This window comes from Oryzias latipes, chromosome 2 (genome assembly GCF_053564925.1).
Source record: "Oryzias latipes strain Hd-rR chromosome 2, Olatipes_Hd-rR_3.1".
Classification (NCBI taxonomy): domain Eukaryota; kingdom Metazoa; phylum Chordata; class Actinopteri; order Beloniformes; family Adrianichthyidae; genus Oryzias; species Oryzias latipes.
The window spans coordinates 5,840,845-5,858,837 of record NC_136238.1 but is presented as its reverse complement, the minus strand read 5'-3'; the positions used below and the strand labels follow the sequence as shown (position 1 = coordinate 5,858,837).

At 42.2% G+C, this 17,993-nt stretch overlaps 1 protein-coding gene across 5 annotated transcripts in view; it reads right to left on the bottom strand.

Annotated features, from left to right (window-relative positions):
• LOC101159248 (uncharacterized) overlaps nt 1–17,993 on the bottom strand; it is an 85,691-nt gene that overhangs the window by 24,114 nt on the left and 43,584 nt on the right. For 3 of the 5 annotated variants that reach the window (XM_078931164.1, XM_078931184.1, XM_078931172.1), the window contains exon 3: nt 10,714–10,798. The exons of 1 other annotated variant lie outside the window; for it this stretch is intronic. The gene's annotated coding sequence lies outside the window, so the exon portion shown is untranslated. Of the gene's footprint in view, nt 1–10,713; nt 10,799–10,943; nt 11,107–17,993 lie in introns of all 5 variants that reach the window. One more of the 5 variants, XM_078931177.1, reaches the window with a different exon arrangement.

Below are 17,993 nucleotides of genomic sequence, written 5' to 3'. Positions count from 1 at the left end.
TCCAAACGCTGGGTTATTATTCAGAGCATCCATTGGCAACAGAACAAATGCTGCCACAATGATGGCCGTTTTGGATGTAATGCTGATGACAGCAGTGTCAAAAGTGTTCGTTTATTCCTGCTAATTACATTTATGTTATGCTTTCCTTCCAGTTTGACTCACCTACAGGTTCCCCTCATGTTCAGGCTGCTCCACCCGCAGGGTTTGATTAATGTGCCTCAGCGTGGCTTTTGGTTTTTAACAGCACGCCTCAGCAAACAATAGCGAACGGCTTCAATCAACACGCATCACCGCCGCGGCGCTGACACACCCCCCTGGAAAGGCTTCAATCAGTTCTGCATGATTTTTGAAACGGCGAGATAACAGATTTGCAAGCAAATGACGTTTTTAGTGGAAAAACAAAAACGCTTAAAGGATTTCTGTTCCCCAAACAGGAGATTTACAGCAGCCAGATCATTTTCCACCATCAACAAACAAGTCCTTCTGCTCCGCCTCCACGCGCTCTGATCTACACCAGAAAACAAACTTTGCAGATGAAATATTTAACAAGATCTTTGGGTTCTGAACATGAAATAAGAAATTCTGCATCCAAAGCACCAGGAGGCAGGTTGCCGTGGTCACCGTGGCGTACAGTTTTGCTTGACCGATTGTCACTTTCCTCCCAAAATCCAAAGAGAACCCTTAGTTATGGATCCTAATAAGGTTATATATTTTATTACTGATAACATTTAAAGATTTCCTTTAAAGAAAGTCAGACTTTTTAAAAACAGTCTTTCAAAATAAAGACTCATTTTAAATTGATTGATTGATTCAAACACCTAAAGTCTTGCTCTGAAACCCTGAATCCACAGCTTTTTTCCCTAAAAGAGAGGCTCTTGGAGTGGATGTACAGAAGCCGGATTTTCCGAGCCATCCACCCGAGTAACAGACTGTTCACCGCAGACATAACTTTGTGTTAGTATTTACTCCCAGCTGATGGGAGATAAATAAAACAAGACAGAGAAAAAATCCATGTGTAGTGATTCCTAGAACAGCATGGCAATTGCTCATCCACAATAGAGGACGGAGAGGGAGAGGAGAACTGACAGAGGTTTGCTGTTCTTGCTGAAAGACGGAAGCCAAAGGTCCGGATTAAAGCCTTAGGGACAACTGGGTGGATACGGGCGAAGATGCCAAGACCATCTTTACCATGGAAAACCTGTTCCTGATCTGCTCGGACCACCGAAGCCTCGTCTACCTCAGGGATCCCCCACCTCACAGGACTGGAGACCAGTACTGATACCAGAGGAAAAAAATGATGTCGGAAAAATGTCTTAAATAAAGCGGATGATCGGGCTAATAAAGTGAAACCTCCAGTGAGTAAGGTTAATAGGTCAAACAAGAAGAACCTTTGGAGAGTCGAGAAAGAAAAGAGTCAAAGAGGAAACAGAAAAAAACCTTTTAAAATAAAAGAAATCTGCCTTTACAGTGAATATCAGGAGTCTTTACTCTGGATCTTTTGGGACGAGTGTTCCCGCACATCAAACCCTGTCATGCTGCCTCATCACACTATTTTGAAGCCAGTGTTCAAGCGTCCGCTCAGGCTCCTGAACTGTATAAAAGTACTGGAGAAGCTCCGTTTAGCACTGAATATTTCTTGGTTATGGAGCATTCATTCTATGCTTTTTCCTGATACATAAAATAGTTATTTTGTCGTGGAAATCAGACAATATTGACTGTTCTCTTTAAGAACAAATATAATAGTAATAATAATTAATAATTGATACTTTATTTATCCCACAATGGGGAAACTCTTCTCTGCATTTGACCCATCCCCTGGGGCAGCGGTGAGCTGCAGACAAGCCCCCCCAGCAGGCAGTAGTGTTAAGGGTCTTGCCCTCACTGGGTGATGTTAATTGCTCGCCATTGATATGGTAATTGCCCCATTACCATTATTTATCCCCTCCGGGAATCGAACCCTGGATTCCTGGCTTCCCACCTTACCAACCGAGCTACCCAGCCATTTTGTAAAATATAACATTTTAAGTTACTAAAATTAGAGGAAAACTCACAAATGCATGAATGGTGTTTAGGGTTAAAACTCCCTGTAGATATTTTACAAAGGATAAAGATGAACTTTTCTTCTAAGAGTTAAAGGAAAGCGGAGTCTTCAAAGACGTCGGCCTCAAACAGGGCGGTCTGTGATAAAACACTTTTACACACTTCAAAGGATTCCCTTCCAATCTCGTTCAATTGTGTATTCTGTTGTTTGTTGGCATAAATCATGCATGATCACTAACTCCATTTCTTGTTTTTTTTTTTTCTCTGATCAGCCGACTTTTAAAGGTTTTCCTCCAAGAAGACTGTTTTTTTTAATGTTAGTGCTGTTCTCTAACCCTATCGGAGGAAAGCTCCCCTTTGTCCTTTTAAACGAATGTTCTTACTGCTTTACCAGCGTCGGCGCCGCCCGCCTCTGGTTACTGTGACACCGCGATCTGGAGGTGAAGTACCACAGTGAGGACTCTCCGCCTGAGCCACGCATGAGGAGGTTGTTGACTCTGCAACAATCCGCCGATCCAACAAGGCCAGCGTTGTGAGCGGTGGCTCGGGTTTGTGCGTGCGCGCTCGTGTCCGTCATTGACCTGTGACTCGCGGCGTGGGACGATGTGGACACAGCTGAAGAGGCTAAAGCGACGGCGAGGACGTCCCACTGGGAAAGTGTGATAGTGAAGTCTATTACAGAAGGAGCAGAGGGAAATGAAAAGGAGCCAAGAAGAGCGGGAACAGGAAAGATGAATGTATACGTGAGCATTATGAAAGTAATAGGGTGTCTATATGGATATATGAAGTGGAGAAGGGAGACTTCTGCTCAGTATTAATGGCTTTTGTCACGAGCAAATTACAAAAGGCAAACAAGCCACAACTAAGAACATAATTCAGTTTTTACTCGGTCTGCCAGAGAGCCACGTTTGGGTTTGAGGGGAACAGATAAGCTCCATCACTTCTCTCTCCAGAAACTCTTCATTTCCAGCTTTGGATTTGTATCACTTTTGCTTTTATTCTTCTCAAGAATTAATTCAGAAATGCTAAGTTGAAGCCCACCTGCACGATGACAAGCTCATTTTTCACATGGAAACGGTTTCATTCCAACTTGTTTCAGATTATCTAAATTATTTTTTGCAAAACTGCAACGGTTGAACTCCTTTTTCTTCACTTACTTTAATTAAATATTTACATAAAAGTCTTAAGTACTCTCAAGACCCTTTTTAGCGTGATTGTAGGTGGTTAAATACACTTAACCTAACCACTGCCAAACAGCGCCTGCAATTACAGAGGAGCAGAAACTGTATTTTTTTTCTTTACTTCACTGCAGGAAGCTGATGAACCAGGTCTGAATCTTTGAAATGCTCTTAAAGAAGCATATAGTATAATGACAGAGTGAAGAAATGAGAGAAAGTGTTTCTCTGCAGGGATTCAGGCCCACCTCATCTCAAGCTGTTATGCTGCAAAACCACTTTTGATGCTGCTATTCTATTTAAAACTCTTCACCCTAAAGCAAGAACATAACATCGCTTTAGAAACATATAACATATAAACATATAAATTATTGTTTCTGTTTTATAGCAGCATAAACTCTTCCACAAGAGCAGCATGACATGTTCTACTGTCGAACAGCTTTATGCATAAAGGGAAATTCTATCAAATCAAACTATTTTCAGGTAAGAGCAAACATTCAATGAAAAATGTAATCTGGGTGTCAGAGTAACCATCAACTAAAGATCCAAAAAAAAGCCTCTGGACAAACAGAAGGCGGTGATGTTTGTAACAATACGTAAATACAAGACAGGACAGGATGGCAAAAACACAAAATTATGTAATATATATATATATATGTATAAACAATTTAAAGAGATTTGTATGTCAAAACATTTTCAGCTGTCTTAAATGTCCACATTTTTGAGCTTTTAAGTGTTTTATAATCATTTCTAACAAAAAAAAACCCTCTCTGAGCACCAGCCCCTCCCATCCCATAAAAATGAGTGGGTTCTCACATTGTGACATCACAAAGTGAGGAACCGCCCCTTCCAGGAAGATTCTGCACTGCCAGCCCCACCCACAGGCTAACAAACACACCCACTTTCTCAGTGGAGCTAGTGCTGATTGGCTAAAAGCTTTCCTTTTATATGAACAACATGCTCATCCATGTTTGCAAAAGTTCCAATGTTTTTTTGTTTTGGTGGGCGAAACGCAGACATGCTGGTACGACCGACTCTAGGATGACATCATGAAATGGGCGGAGCCTCAGTCAGAGATCGAGGCATCTTGGTTCCAGGTAAAAAACTGAAAATAACCTATATTTTATAAAAATATTTCTTTAGTGTGCCAAAATCATATATATGGATATATTTCTCTTCCTGTTTAGAACACCAGGAGGGAAAAATCCTTCATCAAGCGTCTGAATCCAGTGGTTATTTCAGAAATTACAACATATGGGGTGTTCTTTATTTTTTTTTAAGTTTCTGAACATTTACCAGAAACGGACCAAACTATGAGTTGATTTATGCTTCTATTTTCAGCTGATCTCCATTAACCGCTGGACAAACTGAGTTCTGTAATTACTCAATTGCACAATGACAGTCTGGGTGTCCTCCACTGTGCAGCCCTAACAAAAACATAATTGAGGAGTCTGTTGTGTTATGTAAATGATGACAATTTCACCTGGCGCGAAACCATTAAAACCCATCTTTAGCCGCCCATTTGACATTTAAAGGGACACAGTTACCACAGCTTTTGCTGTCCACATAAATGGAGTTACAAACTAAGCCTGGAACACATTTTTCTAGACTTTCGGTGGACTTTTCACCTGTTAAATGATAGACGGCGACTGGATGGAAAGCTGAAGTAGTGAGGGGAGCAAGCAGCTGCTCAGCCAATGTGGCGGAAAGAATGTGGAGCATCGACTGGAAAAGTTCATGTTGTGGATTTTGCACAAACCGGGTTTATCACAGCTGAAAAGTGCATTGACATTACGGGTCAATACGGCGCGTTGTGCCAATTTTCTGCCAGGCTGCACGGCCAAAGTTCAGCTAAACGGGCTTCGACTCCACCGCTGTGTCCAGTCAGACTGCACCGCAGTGGCAGCGGAGAAAAAATGACCAAAGTTGTCATTTCTGCACAGAAACTTTTCAGAGGCTTCAAAGAACTTTGTTCAGCTGAGAGGAGACATAAATGAACTTGTAGGCAGAAGGTTTTTCCCTCTGAAATGTCCCGACTCACGCTTGGAAAGCTTTCTGAAGCAGCAATAACTTCTGTGCTGCCTCACAGTCATCTTTGGGACATAAAAGGCTTCCTCATAGGTATTTAATAAATGTTAGATTTAGAAAGAAAACTCTCCACGATGGGTTATTTTCTCAACAGGGGAGACTTTTTCCCCACAAAAGCTGCCAAAACCTACAAATTATTACGTCGTAGAGATTCTGACTTAGACAAGACCAAAAGAATGAAAGATTTGAAAAAAGCAGCTCTGGGTCTGTAAGAACAAAGCCTGTATTTAAACCAAAAAGATTTAAAAACTATAATAAGTCCTACAGTTGTCGTCATCAGCAAGACAATCTAAATCTTAAACAGTGTAAAAGTGAACTATTTTACAATAATAAGTACAAGCTGGTTTATTGAGAATTTCAATTTGGTGTCAGACATTTTGAATTTCTCTGTTTTTGGAAAAAGCTGTCCTCCAAAGTTTTGTTTATTGTTATTCCAGTGGTTAAGAAAAATCTACATTTTTTTTTTTACTTAGGTGTCAACATGCGCTCTTCTTGTGTGGTTCAGGTGCAAAATACATTTTTTGGACAGAAGTGGGGTATTTATTAGCCAAAATCTGGAAGCCTTGATATCACTGAGTGGTACGGTCCAGTCTGGTCCAGTATTTTTGAGCATTTGCATTATAAAAATAGACCCATTAAACAGGACCGAACCATTTTTGGACCCTCGTTGCTTGTAGGTCCATAGAAAAATGGAACTGGAGCGACTGTTGTCACACGACGGAAGGTCATTACGGCAAAAGAAAGTGCAACACCAGCGAATTCCTCTTTGCCGTCCGGTTCTTGAATATTCGAAGAACCAAAAGCCAAGCGGGAAAAAAGGATCTGCTGGATGACTGCCATTGTTGTTGAGAACTTCCTTTTTGCTGTAGTCACACTACTATTACGCAAAGCTACACAATCGGTCTACACCCTGTATGCTCCGTGACGGTCCAACTTTGAGTAAAAACACCTGAATTGCCTGGACCATTCTAAACTGGACTGGACCGGACCATACCGTAGTGTAATGCTTAGTGGAAACAAGACTAAAGCGAATTCTCTGGATTGACAGTGTGCCCCTAAAACCCACTTTAAAAGCAAAGATCCCAGCCAACAGAATGAGTAAAACCTTAGTTCCAACTGTCCTTACGGGTGGATGCAGGCTTTCTGCAGGTGAAAAATGGTCAAACCTGTGCGGCTCATGTAGATGGCCCCCAGAAGATATCGAGGTAGTAGTAGGCCGTTCTGGGAACCAGAGCTAAAGTGTTCATGCACATTTTTACTACAGGTATGATGCAGGCGATAGGTCGTACTGAACACTTCTACAACACGTAAGAGTAAGAGTGAAGTATGTGAGACGCAGGCCTTCCAGAAGCAAGCGGGCTGGGACTGATGCATTACTATCGTCAGCCGAACGTCTTAAATGCGAGCAACAAATACTTCACGTACCACACGTACAAGAATGGTACATTCCATGCTCTACAGAACTGCTAAACACACCTACGCTTCCCTTAAGATGTACCTTAAGCAACCGCTCTTCTTTAGGACCCTTTACGGGTCCTGACAACCCAAAAACCCTCTCAGACCTGTCCAGGTCAGTCCCCATACGGGTGCATGCAACCTCAAGTCACTATAGGCCTACGACAAGAAAACATTAAATGTACTCTTTAAGAATCCATGTCCTTATTGACAGTGATGGCAGCACAAGCCAAGTCCTCCACAGATTTGTTGTTTACTTAACTTTAATCTGATAACCAATGTGCACCTGACGCAGGGATGCCTGTGCTGTCGTTTGTCATGTGTTGGTGTGCGGTCAGGTTCCCTGTCAGCTCCATACATCAGCTCCACGTCTATACATCATGTCGGGGCACCTCGTCTTGTTTGGAAATCAAATTCTTTAATATTGATCTTGGCTCGGGCCGTACATCCGTCTCCAATTTGAACCCCATCACTCCTTCACTGAAGCATCAAGCCAAAAAGGTGTCTCTAAACTTCACCCGTGTGCTTTTCTTTTGGATTTAAAGCCCCTTTTAAAAATAGATTTAAGTACTAAGCAAGCTGTTCATGAAAAAGCTCATTTATTAAACATCCTTAAATTGGCATGTCCACTTATGTATACGGTCTTAAGGCCGTGTCACACAGCCTCTACGTAACTTTTGCGCACATTGAAGGGATGAAAACTGGTCATACGTGAAGATTTGTGGAAAAAGTGAGTAAAGTTGTGGTTTTTACGTGACATTTTCACAGATGTACCAGGAATAAACTATGTCAAAACCACAGAAGAAGTGCGAATAAACTACGCAAAGAACCTGTACACCCGAGCTTTATCAGCACCATGGACAGCACCCGCCATGCCACACACGTATAGAAACATAGAAAATGAACCGTGTGTGATATTTGCACGTTTTTTATGCAATTCGTTAGTGATTTGTGCGTCAATTACGTAATTGTAACGTGATATGTGTGCTGTAGACATGATATAAAAGTTATACATCGGTGGTACAAGCGTGAAAAGTACATCAGACGTGCGTGAAAAAGACACAAATCTATGTCTGCATCTCACAAAAATAAAATCACACAATTCCGCAAGATTTATGTAATAATAACGTATAAATTCTGGAAGAAAAATACAAACCTTAAGACTGAATTTACGTAAAGACCCAACGGGTAAAACATAAATTGGAAAAATTATTTGAGATAATTATTAATAGTTTGATATTTATCTTCACAGTAACTTTATTTGCTGCCTTGAGGAGATGATTTCATACTTTAACAGAATTTATAAAATCTTTATAATTGTGTTCAACACAGGACCCATTCATCTCAATAAAACCAGAGATAATTTAGTTTTTTAACTCCCCCAGAAGAACAAATCCAGTTGTTTTCAACCTTCATCCGATAATTCATATAATGCATACAAGTATAAGTAACTTGATCTTAATCACAGAGGGTCTCAGCTTGTTTAACAAACACCTGTACACTGGTGGGTTGGTTTCCACGGTGATTTCACACTGAAGATGATTACTGTGACAGACGCAAACAGGTGTGAAGAATCCACTGGGCTTTCCAGACGCTGCACGCTCTTATCACTACTTGATGGGGTCATTTCATTCATGTCAATGCTTTACTGATTATTATGCTACGGTTTCTGTTGCAAGTCGATGGGTGCAGAAGACAAACAGGTAGGTTTGGCTGGTCTGACTGAACTTTGTTCTTCTGGACACATCTTCTAGCTCCAATGAATCTGTTTCCAACAAACCCTAATCTGTCTTTTTGGAAGGAAATAGACCCAACATGTTTTTATTTATTACTGAACTCATGCTTGGTGGAGTTGGAGAGCAGCTTATTAATCAGACATCACTAAGATTGCATTAAATTTAGATCACAAATGAGTGCACTTAATTGAGCTTTAATGCAGCATCATAGTTTTGCAAAGGAGGAGAATACTCTGCATGCATACGTTACAAATGGAGACATATGGGGTGTGAGTTTGGCTCTTTCTCTGTTTTTCTGCTGCTCCCTTTAGGGGGCGCCACAGTAAGTCAGCCGTCTCCATCCAACGATATCCTCTGCATTCTCACATTAGTCACATGCAGCTCTGTACTCAGGCTGCTGTAGGTTTTTTGGGTTGGAGGGTCGTAGAGAAGAGCCACCCCAATGAAAATACTGTTTTTGGTGTTTTTTTTACCATTTTTCTCTCAATTTATTTCTTTATTCAAACCGCGTTGGATCGGGAGCATGAAAACGGATGTTTGAAAAAAATCGGACTTTTGGCGCAGGCACTGGCCCGGGCGGCTAAAGTCTGTTTTTTTCCCTCTCCAATTCTAAATCCTCCACTTGCAGACAAATAGATCCATGTACAATTTCCTTTTGTTTTCATCTGAGCTGGAATCTGGCTGTAAACTGTGCGGCTGGATGTTGCTTAAATATTTTTACAATACTAAAATATTCAGTTGGACTGGAACCTTAAGGGGGGGTGCAGGTGTGTTCTGCAGTTCCTTTGTGGCTCGTACGGCTGCCTAGAAGGACATCATAAAAATGGAACGTACCATTGCAGTGCGTGTAGATGTTTTCGTAAGGTTAAAGCAAGTTAGACACACTTATGATGTACGACTGATGCTGTGGGTTGATGTTGTGCAACGCTTTACATCAGTGAGTGTTAACTTTGTAAACTATTGTACAAAACGTCTTTTCTCCGCGTCAGAATCAGCTGATTCCCATGGATTGTGTAAACGGTCCAGGAGTTTCTTTGGGTGACTTCTCTGGTATGAAATGGTAAAATTCCACCCAGTCACCTTGTAGTTTTAGAAACGTTTCCCCCGTTATTTCAAACGCATTGCTACGCCCCGGTTCGGTGCGTCTGCACAGTCAGGAGTCCTGTGTAGAAACATGCATCATGTTTACTCTGAGAGCCTCTTCCTGATCACAAACCCTGACGGTAATTTGTCAGGAGATTCCATCAGCGTTCGGAGCGTTGCGGCCATAATTGGTCCCGTCTTCCAATCAACTTCTTCTTTTCCCCTCATCTGAACACTCCCCGGGCTGTAAGCTTACTCTAATTACTTCCCATGTGGTTTTTTACTTTACACTTCACCATCTTGTGGTGGAAGTTAGCTGGTGCCAAGGGCACGGAGAAAAAAAAAAAATTTATACGACAAAGGAGGGAGAAGGCTGGAACACAGACCCAATCTGCGATGGCATTTCCCATAAAGCACTGCTGCGCTAATGGCTTTGAGGGATTAACCTCTTCAGATGTTTCCTCCAAACAATCGAATGGCATCATCTTTTGTTTATGAAGGCACCCCACTTGTCCTTTCTTATTTCTGCTTTATTTAACGCTGAGGGAGTTAATGGAATTGTTGTGATGATGATGTATGGGGGATTGTGTGAGGAGACAGATGGGGAAATGTAATTATGGACGTTTCAGGGCTTTGGGAGGAAACAAAACGTGTCACAAAGGAGAGCTCGAGAAGCAAAGACGGCCCCATTCGTCATGTGGAACTATCATCAGGCAAAATTCAATCAGAATTTTTACATAAACCACTTAGTTTTCCATCCAGCATGTGTCACTTTAAGTCTATATTAAAACGTAGGATTGATTTATACTAATTCAGATGTAAAGAGTTAACATTTTCCTTTTTTCCCTCCAAATAATTTAAAGCTTCACTCTGATTTAAAGTTTTTGTCCAGGTTCTACTAACTTTCTTATTGGTTCTTAAAGTTAACTGTGGAACCAGCCACGGCTGCAGCTTGAAATATCATAAATCGCATTAAAAAAAATGAATTTGTAATTGGAAAAAATATTTTTTTGTACAAATCTCAGCAATAAAATGATTTTTTTTTGGTTTTGCTAATATAAGAACAAACGGACAGTAACTACAATACATGACCTCTGGACCCCTGACACCCCCACACAACCATTCACAGCGTTCACCTCCTCCTCCAGCCGCTCAGTCTGCCCGCCGTGTCCTCTTCACCTTCCACCGTGTTTCGTGGCGCCCGGAAGGAGCCGTCAGAAGCTGCAGGGGAGCAGAGGAGCTGTCAGGTTGCTTCCAGGGCAAACGGGTTTTACTGTGGTTTTCTGGGAACGTCATGCTGAGCTGAACACAGATGTTAGGACAGGAGCAGGTGAAGGTGAAGCAGAGGGAGGATCCAGGAACTGACCTTCAACTGATTAATAATCATCACACCGAGGGCTTCAGGACAAAACAGCCGATTCTGTTTTGGTGAGCAACACTTTTTAAATGACCCAAATTGAACTTCAGCTTTAGTGCTACGCGACCTTACGGGTGGATCAGGGCTGTCTGCTGAGGAACAGCAGTCAAACCTGCACGGGGCAAGAAATATTTAGGTTGTAGACCGTGAAGAGAGAAAATGTTCAAAGTACAAAACATGTTTTTAAAACAGTTGATTTATAAAATAAAAGTGTCAATATCACACATCGGTATCTTCCAATGTTAATTTGAAAATATCTGCATGTCCATAATTAACAAAAATGGAATATTTGGTATTCCTTCAAGAAAGACATTTTATGGACTGGATTTCCTGTGGAAAACTTTTATTCCATTAAAAAACAGATTTTTCAGAAATTCAGTTTTTAGGAAAAAGCTATGTTGTTTGATGCACATTAAACCTTTATATGTATGCAGGTTGTTCCAGGACACCAAAGAAGCTCAGATATGGAATATTTCCACAGTATGTTAGCTTTATTTCTTTTTCTAAATGTGTTCCATGTGGAGAAACTGTAGTTGTAGGTTTTTCTGACCTGTCTTTTTATGTATGTCCCTCCTGACTACTCTATCCGTAAACCTGCTGATGTTTGATGTCTTTGCTGAAGGCCGTGTCACACAGCCGCTTCATACGATTTGAGCATATTGCATGGAGGAAAATTGGTCATACGTCTTTACGCGCAATTTTTACAGATGTATTAGGAATGAACCACGTACGAAACACGAATACACCACGCAAAGACCACGCAAACCCGTGCTTCCCTGAGTTTTTTTTTCATTTTGACATTCAGTAACACGGAGCAGAAATCGCATCGCGTCAGCACCATGGTCAGCTACCGACGCGTGTTGTTTTGATTAAACAGCTGGATTCTGTTGGTTCGCACCAATACTCAGGCCCCTCCCATGACCCGCCTTCCGCTGGACACCGCCCCGTGAAAGACATGGCCCCCGTCCAGTGATTCGTGTGTCAATTAAGTGATTTTAACGTCTTCTGTGCACGGTATATGCGATATAAAAGTTATGCATTGGAGGCACGTGCGTGAAAAGTCTGTTAGACCAACGTGGAACGATCGAGGAAAGACACATATTTGCATCTCACAAAAATCCCACACAATTGTGTTTGACTTGTGTAGTAATTTCCTACAAACTACGTAAATTACGCATAAACTTTATTCTCAACCGACCAGAAATACAGTAACATTCATGTAAATACCAATTTGCCAAAACCCTCGATGGACGTCTGCACACATCGACGAGTAAAGAACGCAAGAAACACTTGAACATGTATATCATGCATGGATCACGAGAGACGTTGAAAACGCACAAAATGTACGTAGTGGCTGCATGACACGGCCTTAAAATCAAAGCAAGGTGCTAAAGTCACATTTGAAACTCATCCTAGAGGGTAAGAATCAGGGCTCCAGACTAACTTTTTTCACTAGGAGCACAGTGGCCCCTAACTGAAAATTTTAGGGGCGCAACCAGAAAATTTAGGGGCGCATACCGTAAATCAACATGCTAACCAGATCTACTAATTTCTACTGTATTACTAATAAATACTTTAATAATAGATGCAGAAATTACAATGTGCTGTTTCAAATTCAGTGTCACATTTTATTCTGCACTTTTGAAGATGCAACAAAAGGGTAAACTGACAAAAGCATCGCTGTCATGACAGCACAAATAGTAAAGAAAACGGATGGAAATTCATGTTGGCGACACCAAATATGTGCAGCCAAGATGGACAATAAGTGTGTTTGAGATCACCCAGGTGAACACAACGCTGCGCAGATCACCTGGTGTGTGACATATATTTTTGTTTTTGCTCCAACATCAACTGTCAATCATCACAAAAATATCACGAGAAAGGGGTGGGAGCAAGGGGCAAACCTACCCGGACACAGCTGAAAATTTAGCACTGAACTGAATGAAAGCTGCCCTACAGACTACAAAACAATGCATTATGGGACATGTGTCCTGATGGGTTTTTGTAGTTGAGTGATTAATTAAAATAATTTAAAATACCAATTCATTAAAAAAGGCTACATACATTACAAAACATTAAAATAATCAAAAAATATATAATAACACAGATCATACTGAGGGGGGAGAGGAAGATTAAAACTAAATTGAATGTTAAGGACAACTCCAACTTCCTGTTCTCCTTTAGTCTTGCTGCAGGTTCGCCTCCCCCCCGGTCTCCCCAACGATCCAGGCTGGTTCATCTCAAACACGTCTATCGTTGCATTTTCCCCACGTATTTTCAGTGTGTCTAGGCTAATCTTGTTGTTGCTCGCACGTGTTTAAAGTTCAAGCCCCGTTAGCTGTCACGCATGTAGGTGCGGGACATTTATTCTCCTCAGCTGACCCGACTCCCGCGGGAGCGGTGTGCTGCCGTAACAGCTGTGGATGAGAACAGTTTGGTTAGGGGTGATGCGACGCCGTAACCGTAACCAAAACCTAAACCTTCCTCCGGGTCTGTGTGACCCAGAGAAAAGTTTAGCACGGACTGCATGTATTTAGAAAATTACGAGCGAATAAATACGTTCTAAAAAAGAAAGTAAGGAACTCCTTCATGTGGTCCGGGGAGGGGGCTGTCAGGTTTCCTGCTTTCAAGCCCGGTCATTGTCACGCCCCCAAGAGTAATTTACCCCACTGTGATTGGTTGGTCAGCTCAGCGCACGACAATGTAAAAGTTAAGCCCCCGGCTTAACTTTTACATTAAGCCGGGGGCTGCAAAATATCATCTTGGGGGCCGCAATTAGCCCTATGCCGCGAGTTTGAGACCCCCGCTGTAGACTCGGGCACTGGTACACTAGCCGCAGGTCGGAAGAATAGTTCACTTACTCATAGTTCAGACGCACATATCAGGTTGTGATATTTGTCTCCGTTTCCTTCCCACAGATGTTTACGCGCGCGCGATTATCTCTAGGCCCCTCCCCCTACACAGATTTTAGCCACTTACAGTGACTTTCCCTATTCTTCTCACACGCATTGGCCGCCTCACAGACAGGTATCACGCGAGTGTGTGCTCGCGTTTCATGAATACGTGCATCAGTGTGTGTGTCTGCCTGCGTGCGTGTGCGCTCGCGTCTCATTGATTATTTCATTGATCATTGACGTGCCCCTTTCACGTTTAATGTATAAAAAATACATAGGGTAGGGGAGGCAAATTTACTGGTCGCACATGTGCGACTGGATGTAAAATTCAGTCGCACACTCTCAAATTTTGGTCGCAAAATGCGACCATTTGGTCGCAGTCTGGAGCCCTGGTTAGAATTGTCCTATATTTATGATTTTTGGAGTACATTTTGATCAATTAAGTCATCATTTGTTGGCTGCCTTGCATATTTCTGTGGCAGTCGCACCGTCCCCAGACAAGCCCCCTTTTCTGCAGTGCTGACTGCAGTCCATCTGACAAAACAAGATTATTATGCACCATAAAAAGGTATTAAATAAAAACATGATTTATTTATGATACTGAGAATGGTATGTAGTGTTTCTCTGTGCTTTATAGTTGGGGGGGAAAAAAGAACTTATACCCTATATATATATACCAGGAGACGATGTCTTCAAAGAAGTACAAGGTATGAAATATAGAAGTGTTTTTTCTGAGCAATATTTTGACACATTCATAAAGAATTTATTGAAAATGCTCTGAACGCTGTGAATAGCAAAACTGCAGCTGTGTGGGACTCAGCAGGAGCAGGTTCTGTCCTTTTTAGCAGGATGATCTGGGCTCGGTTCCTCCTGCTGACAGCTCAAGTGTCTCTGAGCGAATCGTAGCCGCCGACTTCAGTCTGCCAACAACATCCCCGGAGGAAATGTGGAAACAAGCCACTGGCGGTTTACTGCTGATTGTCTGAGGGATGAGTCTTTGTCGACATTCAGCAAAGGCCCCTCAGGATGCATCTGCGTCTCACCTTGTTGGGACGGTTTATCTTCTCAAACACTTGTAGATGCTCCACTGGCCGGTTGGACAAACAAAGCTGCTGCTCTCAAGCACAGCAGGACAGACGAGGAAGGAAGTCACTCGCCGCCGTTTCAGCTTCATCATCCTCAGCACTTGGTCACAGGGCCAAAAAGCAGAGCGGAACGTGACTTTAGCCTCTAAGCAGCTCCACTGGCGCTGCGGGAACAGAGCGGCTTTAGCAAAGCCCAGAGTCAGTGAACTTATGGGGGCAAATACGCCTCTGCACTCATCCTGACAGTTTAAAGAAGCCACGCACTGCAGTCCAGATAAAGGAGCTGGCGCGCTGAGGTGTATTTTTATCTCGTACGGACCCCAGGTGATCCAGTGGAGAGTTAGAAAGGCCATCAGATGAAACTGATTTGTAACTTTCACCTCAAAGCTCCAGAAATAAGGATTTGAGACTGAATTCTGCCCACAAGCACTGCAGAGGAGGAGTCTGATTGGAATTCAGAGACTTGGTTCAGGCCTGCTGCATTTATTTATGAACAGGAGTTCTGAGGTGTGCCGAGAGAAACAGGGCATCAGTGAGGACAGAGTGCAATTTAGAGAGCTGCCCTCCTCCTGCAGCTGTCCAGCCGCCGCCAAGCCGGCCCGACTCCTCTCAGCGGGCCGATGCGGTGCAAACCAGCAGTTCTTATGTCCGGCTAATCCTCCTTCAAATGCACAGACGGTTCACAGGAGAATAAGCTTCTCCTTTGAGTGGTAAAAACGGCACTGGGGTGTTTGGAGATGCAGTAGAAAGGAGCAATAATTCTTAACCCAGTGGGAGGGGCGAGGTGCAGGACTGCAAAATCCATCTCTGTCTTGTCCCCCTTGAGAGCTGAAAGGTCGCTCAGCTGTCAGGAAGTAAAATTCAATACCTCAACCTTTCAAATGTGTCTCTATCGTCTGTGTCGCCGTCCGAGCCGCACAATCCCTGCCTGACGCGGCTCTGACAGGCCGGCTTCTGGCGCTCGCCGCTGCGAAAAGCCACATGCTCGCTGACAGCGGCCGTCACTGCTGACAGCCCCAAACACACAGCCTGTAATGAGCTGCGTTACCACAGGAAGCTGCATCCAGGAGCCACTTCTCCAAAAAAAAAAACCACAAGGTTTAGACCTTTCTGGCAACAAATCTCTTCTAAAAGCTCCAGTTTAAATCATGCCAACTAAACATTAAACGTAAACACCTTCATGCCAACATTTATGTTTAGGTTCACAGGCTCAGATTTTGTTCAGGAGTCGCTGGGTTGATGCTACGTTCACAACAGGCTTGGCAAAACACGTTAAAGCAACAACTTACAAAGAAAAGTCAATGTAAAAGCGTGTATATGTTTTTGAAAACTGAAGGCAAAAGGAGATCCTCATAACTCATTGATTATAGATTTATATTAAATGACATATAACAAAAAGAATTAAATGGAACGATTTCCTCAAATGAAAAATCAGCTGGTGAACACGCTTTCACTCTGCAGGATCCTGCACTCAGGTTCTCAGACGACTTCTTTTTCTCAGAAACCAGACCGGAAAGCGCCGACCCGTCAGCCGGGAAAAGTGCGGTCATGTCGAGCAGCCGGGAAGTCGCTTGTTGGGCGGCTCTAAAGAGCAAAAATGACAGCAGCCCAGCAGAGAGCCGCCCTCTTTGATCAGCAGCCGTGAAAGGTGCGACTTTAGAGGAAGGTTAGGAAGAAAAACACAAAGACGCACAAAAAGACACAACACCTCCAGTCTGCTGTGACAGGAAGCCACTGTGTCGCCCAAAGGTTTTCCCAGAAACCTGCAGAGAATTAGTCTTTTACCTCAAACACCTGATTACAATGATTCATTCATTCTTCACTTTGATCAGAGGTTAGTGGTAAAATCTGGAGGAAATTAGAAATTAATTAAACAACCTACAGTTATGTAAAGAACGGATTAGAAATAAAATTAAGTTGCAAAAAATATTTCCAATTTAAAAAAAACATTATACCATAATACCAGTCTAGTTTTTTGTGGACTTTATGAAGCTTTTGATCCTCTCTTTACAAATTATGGCCATAAATAAGCAGAGTCTCCAGTTTTTCATGTGAGAAACAGTATTTAGTTCAAAAAGAATATTAATAAAAGCCGAACCACTGTGGGTCTTAGATACATAAAGTTTTAAATAGTTGGTTTTACATTCAGTAGAATGTGATAAAATTATTTTGACTTCAAAACAGGTTTTTAGTGAGAGCAAGATTCTCTTTTGTCCACATCAGTGTTCAGATTAACTTCTGCTGCACAAATGAAAGGAAGAATCCAACAAAAGGTTTTGTAGCCCAAAAGAGTCCCTGTCTAAACGTGGCAGTCAACTAGAATAGCCATTCCATTAAAGAATCTGCATCTGATTGCAGATAAAAATGCTTTCAATACTCAGTCAAAAGCTACTGGTACTAGAGTGCTGACTGGTGAACAAGAAATGCAAAAAGGAGGATGATAACATCATATGAAAATGTGTGAACCTATTCTAAAAGACTCAACAAGTTCCTTAGGTAAAAGATGAAAGGTTTGGAACATTTATATAGAAGTCATTGCTTCTCTACCCCTCTGGCTCCTCCCCATTGCTCCAATTGTAGTGGTATTTAGAGCTGTAGTGGTGTCCAAAACTATTTTTTTAAGGAGACGTAGCGACTTAGGACAGGCTATCCCTCTGATCTGTGTGGGTGTGGTCTGAAGAACAGAAGTTTAAAATTAAATGTAAGTAATGACTTTTTGTTTGTGCGTGACCTTTTAAAGTTATAAAAAACAATGTTATGTGTTTTCCAGGCACTGGCAGCTACACACTCACATTGATGACCAGCAACTATTGATTGCATTGCGGTAGTAACATCCAGATTTAAAGACACTTTTTTCCATAACTCTCAGCTTGGAGGATTAAATGTAGGAGTAGGGAGAACCCGAATGGTTAGGGAACAATTTTGGATTTGGCCATAGAGTTAAACAGGTAAAATGGGAAATTCTCTAGAAGTTACCACCAGGTGGCGCTGGAGCTGGAGTTTATATATGCTATGCAAGA